This window comes from Ylistrum balloti, unplaced genomic scaffold, assembly GCF_031769215.1.
Source record: "Ylistrum balloti isolate Yb309-2 unplaced genomic scaffold, AGI_CSIRO_Ybal_v1 Utg369570, whole genome shotgun sequence".
Taxonomy (NCBI): domain Eukaryota; kingdom Metazoa; phylum Mollusca; class Bivalvia; order Pectinida; family Pectinidae; genus Ylistrum; species Ylistrum balloti.
Window position 1 is genome coordinate 234,001 of NW_026781866.1, and position 11,212 is coordinate 245,212.

Genomic DNA, 11,212 nt, shown 5'->3' on the forward strand with positions numbered 1-11,212 from the left:
CCATTTCTAACCCCTGATCTTTTTTTTTCATAATTGTAATGTACCAATCAGGATTACGTGTACATTTTGTATATACAAATATTAAATGACCGAATGTAACTAACATGTAATGAATTCAGATATGAAAGCATCGCCTGATTTCTACATGTATTATATACACAAATTTATCTTTTTGTATACATATTTATTAAATTTTTTTTGTAAATAAATCCAGAACTACTTATTGTCGTACATTCAATGGGTGTGAGGTGTTGAAATACAGGTTAACTTATGGACATGCAAGTATTCTTATTCACATTTAGTACATTATGTGTATCTATGTATACACAATTTTTGAGGATGTGTGTGTGAGGGAATAAGGTGTGTGGTGTGCAACTGACGGTAAGGGTGTGTGTGTGTGAGATGGAGTGAGGGTATGCGAGGGGGTGTGTATGCATGCGTGTGCTGGTATGTGAGCGCGGATATGTGATAGTTTAAGGGTGTGTATGTATGCGTGTACATTTATATATGTAAATTGTATGTGTTGTATATAGTGTGTATGTAGGACGTGTGTTTATGTATTTTAATATGGACATACAAATTCGTGTATGTTGTCTGTGTCAAGTCTACTTACCAAACTTTGTATGCATCATGTTTGTATTATTTTGTCAGTTTTGTTTTCATTATAATGGTAAATAATAGGTATATGTGCTAGGGTTCCCCAACCTAAATGGCAAGGTGACCAGTCTTTCATGAATGATATTGGACAGCCAGGAGAACGACTACCAAGGCACGGGAGTGATATGAACATTTGATCAGTTGATGGATTATGAGTGCGTGTATCGTATTTCTACCTATGCCTTCCGGGTTGGGGAACACTAGTTTTAACGGTGACATCGAGATATAAGTATATCTACCTTTTTTCATTCTTCCTACAACTTAAGTATGTTATGTACTGTATATAATTTATGAATCAATAGTATCAGTGATCTAATATAATGTCGTGAATGAAATATGAATCATGTATAATAAGTATCATCCATTGAACGCCTTATAATCCATATTTATCATAATTTATGTCGAATCTATTTATAGTCATCACACGACCAATACTGTGACAATATGTTACCGTTTTCATTCATGTTGATCTCGTTAACAATTCACGTGATCTCGCTCTTTTCAGTCTTTTTCGACAGTACAATCTTTTTTGTGTACAAGACATGTCCTGTTTGTTCGCTGAATTATGTCGTGATAAGTTTAGTCAATTTCTATTGCTGGTTTGCACATTGTAATTTATTTATGATATTAGTGGTACCGATTCGCTGTTCTACATCTTGTCTGTGTTACATACTTGACAATTCTTTTATGTGTCATAGAATAGCGATCGGTATTTTTTATTCTAAGGTCTACGGAAGATGTTTGATGAAATCATTTATCACTTTCTGTTTTGGTGTAAGTTATTGGTTAAAATTACTCCATCGTTTGTACAGTTACCTTTGGTGGTTAATTATTCAGTTAAATATTGTATTAAATATTTCCGAAACTTCCGAGTTTTCGGTGGTTTTGTTGATGCTCCTACTACAGTATATGGACATTGAGTCCAATCCTGGTACGAGACTTGGCGAGCTTTCTATTTTTCATTTAAACGTTAGGTGTTAGACATAAATTAGAGTACATTGAGGACATAGTTAACGAATATGATGTTGTGTGTTTAACAGAAACTCATTTAGATGATCAGGTTACTACTACTGATTTATGTATTGAAGGGTTTCATTCTCCATTTCGTTATGACAAATTTTGCAGGTGGTGGTATTTTAGTTTATATAAATAATCTCGTGAAAGTTTATCGTTTACCGGAATTAGAATATCCTGGTGATGAGATACTATGGTGTAAAATTAGCTTACCCAACTCGACTTATATTATAGGAACGGCTTATAGACCAGAAAACTCTACAATACCGTCTTGGGAAAATTTAAGGTTATCTATAAATAACGCTCTGGATATGTCTCCTAATGTTATTGTTACTGGGGATTTAAATGTTGACTTCTATTAACAAATTTGAATTTCAGCGAAACAAAGTAAATGATATGAAAAAAACATGCACGTGCTACTTTTTATGAAAATGTTTTTGATATCATTGACGGGTTCTCTTCTTCAGATCCAAAATCTTATTGGAAATTGATTAAAAGGTTAATCAAAACGTCTGATACTTCACAACCTATTCCTTCCTTAATTGATCCTGTTAATAATGATACAGTTACTAGTGACGAAGACAAGGCTGAATTATTAAATAAATATTTTTGTAGTATTACCAGAGTTGAAGACAACAACACTGACGTTCCTATTATTGAGCCTGCAACAGACAAACGCTTTAGTTCAATTAGATTAAATTTAACTGAAATACGTGATGTTCTACAGATATTGAAGCTCGGCAAGGCCTCGGGTGGGGATGGAATCAGTCACCATACGCTTAAAAATACAGCTCTCACGGTTTGTGTTCCGCTCGAAATATTATTTAATATGTCCTTATCAATAGGGGTCTACCCAAATAAATGTAAATTAGCTAATATTTTGCCATTGTTAAAAAAAGGTGACAGACATTCTCCTTCTTATTATAGACCAATTTCCCTTCTGTCTACTGTTGGTAAAGTTTTTGAAAGAGCGGTTTTTAAACATTTGCACAACTACTTTATAGATAACTCATTGTTTTACAAGTTTCAGTCTGGTTTTATGCATGGACATTCCACTGTGTATCAACTTATTGATATTTATCACCAAATTTGTATTGCCCTTGAAGAAAAAAAACATACATGTATTGTATTCTGTGACATATCGAAAGCTTTTGATAGGGTTTGACACAGGGGTCTGGTGGAGAAGTTAAAAACGTATGAAATTTCAGGTGAATTACTTATATGGCGAAAAAAATAATTATCAGGTAGATATCAGACGGTATTTCTTAACAGCACATATTCTTCTCAGGGTCTTATTGAGGCAGGGGTTCCACAAGGCTCCATTTTTGGGCCGCTCTTATTTCTTACTTTTATTAATGATGTAGCAGATGTTTTCGAATCGACGTCCCGTCTCTTTGCGGATGATACAGCCTTGCTCAAGTCATCTTCTTCTTGTCAAGAAATTCAAGTAACTCTAAATAGAGACTTGGAGATTTTAAATACTTGGTCGAAAACTTGGTTGGTTAATTTTAATCCTGATAAAACAGATGTTTTATTTATTTCAAATTCCACTGATATCGAAGAGGACAGATTTAGAATTTGATGGGAAGGTTTTAAATCTTACAGATTGTCAAACATTTAGGGGTAACATTTAATTCTAATGCAAAGTGGGGGGATCATGGTAATGGAATTTACTCTTCGGTCATGAAAAAAAATAATGTATTACGAAAACTGAAACATTTGTTAAGTAGGGATGTTCTTTCAAAAATGTATAAGACTTTTATCTTACCTATTTTGGAATATGCTTGTGAGTTGTGGGATGGTTGCAATGTTATTGAATCGGAAAAATTAGAAAAGGCCCAACGTGAGGCCATCCGTATTATTTTAGGGCTGCCTTCTTATACACCTATTAATTCCTTATACTTTGAATCTGGTCTTGAAACTTTATCTTCTCGCAGGAAAAGAAAAAAAACTTCAGCTATTGTATAAGATGCATAATAACTTAACTCCTGAATTCCTAAATAATCTTCTTTCACCGTTACTTGGTGAAAATAATCGTTATAATTTACGTAACAATAACAACTATAGGATTCTTCTTTTCAGACTCTCTCTTATTAACTCTTCTTTTCTTCCTTCTACTCTCAACTGTTGGAACAACTTAGAAAATACTGTTCGATCCCCACCCTCGCTTAATTCATTCAAATCATGTTTAAAATCTAATACTCAGTCTAGTCCTCCAACCTACTTTAAGATTGGAAATCGTAAACTTAATATTTTGCATACTAAGCTCCGACACAAGTGTAGTTCCCTTAACTATGACCTATTTAGAGTTAATGTAGTTGATAATGCATCCTGTAATTTTGGTCATCCTTTTGAGAATGTCTATCACTATTTTATTGAATGTCCCCTGTTCTCAATTGAAAGGCGTATTTTGGTACATAATCTAAATATTTTGAATGTTCCGTTTGATATTGAACATCTTTTATATTGTAATTGTAATTTTTCTGTGGACCTTAATTCAACCATTTTTAGACATGTGAAAAATTTTATTAAAACCAGCAACAGATTTTGAGTTAATATAATATCAATACTTGTATTATCAGCATTGTATTGTACTGTCAGTATTGTACTATATTGTCATATTGCTTTGTATTGTCATATGTAATGTATGTTTGGAGAAGGCGTTGATAAGTTGTAATAACTTGTGCCTAATCCACTGTCTGTATTTGACAATAAATATGTTTAAACCTAAATGGTCAGCTTATTAACTGATGCTTTACTCATCAGCAGTGTTTTGAACCAGGTGTTGACTGACTTGCCTTGTCCCTTAAAATGAACTTCCTATGAGTTTTTGAAATTTCATGCTTTCTTATTGGGTCTTGTCTAAACTTAATTGAACCCTTGATGAATGTCCCCTCACCACCACTATCATACTGCCTGAAATTTCACAGTGCATTTCTTCATTCTCAAAACATAGCCACGAGAATGATTTCAGCCAACTGCTTTGGAACTTCCGTTCGCATCTATTGTGCTCATATTCCTTCTGCGCAGCCTTTTTTCTGTTGTTTTCAGCTTTTACGAGGAGGGACTGGCTTGTCCAGTCACTTCAATAACATCGACATTTTGATTTAAATTACGCTTGAATTGTTCATGTACCTTTCGTAATGGATTTCAAACGCACCAAAGACGTAATCTTTATAACGCTTGATTAATAGGGAATGACATTACACAACAAACGTTCAAGTGATTGTGCAACCGGAAATGAAAATTCGACCAATATTGTCTTGTTTACGACAGTTGAATTACGTAAAACGGAATGAACTTCAGATTACAATCGCAAAATATTGAAGTAGCCAGACGGACTACTGATTTTGAAACTATTCAGTAGCCACGGGCTACCGTTAGTGTCGATCCCTGAATGGTTTCAAATCGGTAAAATGAAGAACCAACAGGTGGTATCGATAAAGCTTCCACGATCACCTTTTTAATTGCCTGGTATTCTCATGTGCCCAGGAACCCAGCAAAAAGCAAGTAAAAGAAAGTAAAAGGTAAGTTCATGATATAGTATTAAGGTATTACGAATAAAAATATTTTCGATATTGCTATTGCTAAGACTTTGTAGAACAGAAAGAGAGTCTGAATGGATAACAGCTCCCATTACTTTATTTCTTTGAATATATTCAAGGGTGAGGTAGTTAGCTTGCGCTTCTGCCGAGAATATTGAGGCGTTGTCCGGAAGCCGGCATCCATAGGTTTCATCTTGTGTAACCATGGCCGCAGAAACCTTATCATAATCTTTAGAACCATCAGTATATAAATGTAGAAATGTTTCATATTTAACTGCAGTTTCGAGAAGAATGAACGAAATGTGTAACTCTCTGTGTCTGATTTAACCATTTCATGAAGTGAAAAGCCAACTTTAGGTGAAATCATGAGACAGGATGGAATTTATATCGTTCCAAATGACTGAATTTGGTTAACATCAATATTTGTGTTTTGTAAAAGAGCAGAAATTCGAATACCAAATGATGGAATAGTTTTCTTTTTTTTTTGGTTTGCCTGAAACAAGGTTTTATATTTTGGATCAAATACAGGAGAAAAAGCAGGATTTGAAGGATTTGACCTTAGTTGAATGGTGTATTGCAAAGCCAATTTATTTCGACGACTATATAGTGATGGTTCATTAGCCTCTACGTAGAGACTTGCTGTAGGTCTTAAAAGCTCCGAGAGCGAGCCTGAAACCTTGTTCAGAACAGTGTCTAATAATTGTAAATATGAAGGTCTAGAAGATCCATACACGATGGAACCGTAGTCCAATTTTGATCTAATAATGGCTCTATAGAGTCTTCGCAAATTTTTTCTATCAGCTCCCAAATCAGTGTGGGACACAACCTTCAGAATATTCAGTGCCTAAAGGCATTTAGCTTTAAGGCATTTTATATGTGGAAGGAACGACAAATTCCTGTTGAATATTACACCTAAGACATTCGTTTGTTCAACAACCGGAATGGATGCACCACAGAGAGACAGATTTGGATTGTCGTGTTATTTCCGAATTTGACAAAAATGCATACAAACTGTTTTTGATTGTGAAAATTTAAAACCATTTTCATCTGCCCAAATTTGTAGTCGATTCAAACATTGTTGAAGTTGTATTTCGATGGTATTCATATGCTTATGATAGCATATGATGTTGTCATCGACATAAAGAGCGCCCTCCATTGAAGGGGGATTATGTTTTGACAAAACTTAATTTTAAGCCGAAAAAGTGTAACCGAAAGAATGCTACCTTGTGGTACACCCATTTCCTGCCGATGGACATGGGAAAGGGTCGTTCCATTCCGGACTTGAAATACTTTATCTGATAGAAAATTTGAAATAAAAATTGGTAGATTACCTTTAATACATATATCGTGCAGATCTTTCCACGTTGTGTCGTAAGCCTTTTCCAAATGGAAGAAAACAACCACCAAGTGTTCCTTCTTTAGAAAAGCCTCACGCACAAAGGTTTCAAGTCTGACCAAATAATCGTTGGTACCACGCTTACATCTAAAAACGCTTTGTAGGGGTGATACTATGCGATTGGATTCCAGATATGAAATTAATCTTGAATTTATCATCCGCTCTAGAGTTTTACAAACGCAGCTCGTCAGTGATATTGGTCGGTAACTATTGAATCTTTACCCTGTGTGGGGATAGGAATCACAGTTGCCATTTTCCATGACTTTGGGACATTTCCCGATCTAAAAATATAGCTAAAGATATCTAGAAGTTTTTTCTAATGGAGACTCTGGTAAATGTTTTTAGGAACTGATAGTGAGTATCCTGTTGCAGTTCTAACATTGAGAAAGGTTGATTGTAAGTTTCATTGTTTTCGGAAGAGAATTTCAATTTAGTTTTTTCACGCATGGTCTTAAATTTTTGAAATTTTTTGGAATGATTATTTGCAGACGATTTTATGGAAAAAGCAGATCCTAAAGCATTTGCAATATCAAATTTCGATGTGGCTAATTTTCCATTAGTTTTCAGATGTCCCATTGTTTTGAATTATGTTTACCACTGATCCGTTTAATCATATCCCAGACCTTTCTAGTGGATGTATCAGAATTTAATTTGGACACATAAGATCTCCAAGACAGTATTTTGTGTAAGCGTACAGCACGACGGGCTTTCGACCGAATAATTTTGTAGTTGTTTAAGCTATCGCTTGTGGGGTTGTTTTTGAATTGCCTCAAAGCGGTTTTCCTATTACGAATAGCTTTATCACAATCTTCATTAATCAAAGTTTTTTTTATTTTCTTTTGGACTTTGGTATACATTCTTCGGTTATCTCAAGAAGTTCGGTAGTAAAGGATTATATTGGGTCTTCTAAAATGGTATTCAGATGTTCAAATTTACTCCGATCTGCTTTATATAATTTCCTATGGGGTACATGATCGCTCTTGGTGGTCCACCATTCCTTAGAAATATTGGGAAGTGGTCGCTGCCACAGAGATCGTCATGAAACGTACATTCGAAATCGAGTAACAAAGATGGCTGACATAAAGTGAAAACCAAGGTGCGAGAATGTTCCGGAAGAGGGATGCCAATAAGTTGGAGATTTATTATTGTAAAGACAAAGGTTATTTTCCAATATGAATTTTTCAATTTTGTTTCCTCGATCATTAGTGTCGGGTGAACCCAAAAGGTTGTTATGATCATAAATGTCAAACAGAAAGCTTGTCGCACGCCATGTCAGTCTGTGTAGCTGCATAACATGTCTGTGTAACAGCATCACGGGTCTCCACGGTCGTAATACAAACCTTTGCACGACTGACATAGGATGGACCCGACACAGGTATTTCGACAATCTTTCTTACTTCGGGGAAAGTAATGCTTGTGTACTTGACGCGAAGGATCTCTTTTTCCTTGCGCCAAGCAGGACAATCTCTTGAATATGCTGGATGCCTTCCACCAAAGTTCTCAGTGAACTCGACCATCACAAGCACCATCTGCCGACCCATCTTCTTGGCCTACAACTCCACACTTTGCACAATCTTTCTGTTTCTTGCAGTTATCGGAATGATGACCAAATTTCTGGCAACCAAAGCATCGCAGTGGAGTTGGGATGTAAACATCAACACCAACACTTTCGGAGCCAACCTTTACACGTTTTGGTAAAATTCGGGTGTTTAAAGTAACAACGAAAGTGTTGGTGTGTCATGGATGCTGCCATCTCGCTTCACCCTGATCCGTTTAACATGGTTGATTTCTGTTGTTTTTCCTTGAAATAACTGAGGATGTTCTCCTCGCTCTCTCCCTGAAGAGATGGACAGCGTATAACGCCTTTTGATGTGTTCAGGGAGGAATGAGGGACAACCTGCACAACTATCTCAAAAAACTTTGTCATTCCCAAGAGGTTCTTAGCCTGTTGCTGGCGACTTCTTGAAGGAGTTCGCCAGATCGCAGTTTTTTGACACTCTTTGGAGTACCACATGTTGACAGGATAGTCTTTTCTATTACGAATGGTGAAACGGATGACATTGGTTTATCCTTTTCCAACGATCGTATTACGATGAATTGGTTGAAATCTTGGTCATCTTCTGAGTCTGATGATGAAAGACAAGGTCATTTATTTAGATTTTTTTGTTCCCATAGTTAGGTGTATAGATTTTCATAACCCGTGCTCCTCACCCACCTCGGAGGCATACAAGGGGACACTACTAACGGTACGGATCCCCGGTACATGAGTGCCAAGGTTGCACAGGTAGTATATTCGAAAGAATAGAACGCTCTCGATTGATCATTAAGCCACTGCCTTCTGGGATACAACTGTAAAATAAAAGCTACAAAAATCGATGGGTATACGTTTGAGTGAAATAAAAAGAAAAAAGGAAACATAACCAGCCGATTGATTATTGAGGACCACAATTATCACCCGTCTTGCTGAGATAGAGGCCAAAGTGATGTATTGGGGGAAGGCAATGCGAGATTGCTTGAGAATGAAGCGCAAACCACATAACTGCCCCTCAACCACCAGGATCCTTTTTCCCAATACTAACCGGACGCAACCCAGACAAACAGGTTGCCCCTTTTAGTGGACTTTTACCACAAGCAGTAGGACACAGCGGATATATTCTAAGCCCTATCCGCAGTGAAGACATAAAACATAATTTCGTCATCAACAGGACACCGGAAATAGGTCACCGTGATAATCGACTAAAAGGTCAACACTCACATTGATTATTATGTACATAATGACTGCAAATACTGTGTAATGTAGGACTGGCCATATATTTTAACATGACCGAATGTCATTTATATCAGTGTTTGTTTTTTTTTTTGCACTATTGTTGTAACTGTTTAATTTTCAATAAGCCCATGTGAGGAAAGCTATGAGTGCTGTCCCCTGGCCAAGACATAACAACCTTTATTACGGTACCAACTACCTTCATAATACAACATTGTGGTGTCCCTGTTGTCAGTATGATGTAACCGTATTTGGTGTCTTGTCGAGTTATTTTTGAAGTATAGTATAAGTCAATGTATAGCACTATAAAGTGGTCAACATCTCAGCACCATCAAAAGGCTACTGGTACGAATATATCTCAACCTCTCACTAACACACACTGAACACATGTAATAACCTTGCAAACCTATGGATGTCATTCTCAAATGATCAATGAAACATCTCCAAACTGAAACAGTCATTTACCCAGCAACAAATAGCGATGCAAATGTTCTTTTTCGGAGGTCCAAAGTAGCCGCCTATCAGCTATTATTTATTGCTTTCAATATTGAGGGCATAACACTACGTATTTTAATAGGATCAACCACTTTTTAATCAATCTAAAACAGTAGTCACAGACAAAGTAGGTAATTTGGCACAATGTACAGACGATATAATTTCATGGAGCACAAAAACATAACAGAGATGATAGTTGCAACATCAGGAACACTAAACATAATTGAAATTCGAGTGTACTAGTGTGGTTTTAAAATCTCGAAAAGTAGTTCCGTTAATATCCTCTAGAATGAGTTTGGACCCTACAAACTCCTGGAAGCCACATACTGGACATGAAGCAGAAATATGCAAAATATCAATAACCTCACTAACGTATCGGGCAACAATCACTGATTGGCCAACAATATAGCACTTACGATACCGGCTGTCGACTATTTTTAACACTAATCGGTCTCAAAATGCAGTTTGGGAAATTGTATATTTGTGATCAAGATGTCCGACAGCATATCTGGTGTAGTATTGAAAGAGTGTGATGATGTGTTGTGTGAACCATTTTCGACATTGAACGATATCTTTCCATGTACTCTCAAAAGGAGCAAATCTAATACTATCTGTTACTATTTGCGTCCTACTTTAAAGTCTTTTGAAAAGTTTGTAAATTCATTTATATGCGATAAGCAACACGGGTTTTATTCTAAAATGTCTTTTCAAACCTTGCATACTTCACCGATCGGTTTTTCAAAACATTTCACGATTTATACTGATTTTCGAAGCTTTGTGACAAATTAAACCACCGATTATTATTGCACAAGTTAAAATAGTACGGTATAGAAGGTAGCATGTTAGATTGAATTACTACTTACTTGACAGACCGCTTCCAGCGTGTTACTCTTACCTGGGCAACATCGAGTTGGTGTAAGGTAATTTCCCGTGTGCCCCAAGGCTCGATACCTGAGCCTAAATTTTCCGTTGTCTTTTTATCAATGATCTGCCATCGGTCGTAAATTCCTATGTCTGCCCCCGACAGAATTTTTTAAGTGCATGAAGACTGTCAGAATGTGAGCCGCTCCAACGCCACATAAATAAAAATGAAAGTGAATCTAAATAGGTGTTATCAGATGATTTTTAACGAACAAGAAGACATGTTTCGAGTTTAGTCACAGTATGAATGGCTAGAACCTGAAGAATGAAACGTGTGTGAAAGACCTTCATGTCTGGCTGACCACAACAAAGCATGTACAAGTTTTACACAAACTTTTGTAAAGGTATTTTCACAAAAGTCTTGTCTTGTAAGGCGTCAGTTAGAATACTGTTGTCAGATCAGGTCTCCAAACCAAA